This window comes from Tetrao urogallus (assembly GCF_951394365.1).
Source record: "Tetrao urogallus genome assembly, chromosome: 11".
NCBI classification, from domain to species: domain Eukaryota; kingdom Metazoa; phylum Chordata; class Aves; order Galliformes; family Phasianidae; genus Tetrao; species Tetrao urogallus.
In genome coordinates, this window is record NC_136824.1 from 1,728,014 (window position 1) to 1,729,404 (window position 1,391).

Genomic DNA, 1,391 nt, shown 5'->3' on the forward strand with positions numbered 1-1,391 from the left:
GCACTGATGCTGCGTGAACTCAACCAATGTGGTCCCAATTACGTATCATTTCAAGTATGGTTATAATTTGAGAAATGATCTGCGGAAACATCATTGCGCCATTCCTGCTCGTGCCTCTCCCCGATGCCTGTGCCAGGTCTGCGCCTTTCCTGTGGGTCCCTTTTCCAAGCCTGGCTCATTTGTGGCTGCTGGAAGAACCCTGAGGTACAGCAGGAGCCATCTTCTGTAAGTTTAGGCCTTGGTTTAGTCGCTGAGTTCTGAGCCACTACGGAGGTCTCATGGCACGTCTTTCTCCACAAGGCTACAAAGCCACTCCCTTGATAATGAAAGCCAAGGTACTTCTGAAGTCACTGGACTCCAGGAGGAGTAAACACCCATGGATTTGTAATAGAACTCTTAAGACTTGGCAGCACCAGTCACTGGCCAGAAACAATACAGCAAAGAACTTCACTAGTGACACGAGGCCAGGCACTGCCCAACGTACCCATGCTTGCACCACGTCTCCAGGTGAGGATCCACCCAACTCTCAACCACTGAGTGTGTCCAGGAGGCTCTAGAGTCAGCGGGGTGGTACCTGTGGGAGGTGGTCACAAACTGGTCCTACTGGGCAGCCTTTAGGGCTGTCTGCTCTGCTCTTCACACCAGCACTGTGACCCACTGACTTGCACCAACACGAACAGGCACACACCTATTTATCGTGTCTCCATCATCACCGCGTCTCCATCACGCTTTGTGTCATCAGAGCTACGGGAGTTTTCTGTCTCACATTCTGCTTGCTCCCTTCTCTCAAACTGTCCTCATTTTCCTCATTTCCTTCTTCCTGGAGACAACTGCAGCCTGTCAAACACTGATGTACAGCTTTGTAGGGACTTGACTCAGATTGGAGACGGTGGTCACCCCTCTGCAAATCCCACCTGACTGCAGAGTGCCTGAGCAAACGCAGCTCTAAGCTTCAGTCAGGGAATAAAAAGACCAAAAAAGACCAAAAAAAAAGAAGGAAAAAAAAAAAGACAATTAAACCCCCCCCCTATAATGCGAATACTTTATTATCAATGAGTGACTGGTAGTAGCTTTTTGTCTGGGTATTAATAATATTTCAAAAAAACCATACATCAAAATTAGGGCTTTTCTCTCCTATTTTTGCTGTATAATTTTTTTTTTCTTTAAATCTGTATTGAAAGAATTATATAAGCCAAAGTGCATTTTCTGTTTTTTGTCCATATACACATTGCACCATACATAAATAATTACATTGTAAAAATGACTCCATAATTACAAGTATAATATATATTTTCATATAATATATAAAACTTTATATTAAATCTAGGTAGATGATATTTGGGATAGTCTGTGTCTTTCTTTTTTGTTTTCCTTTTGTCAGAGGCTGACTG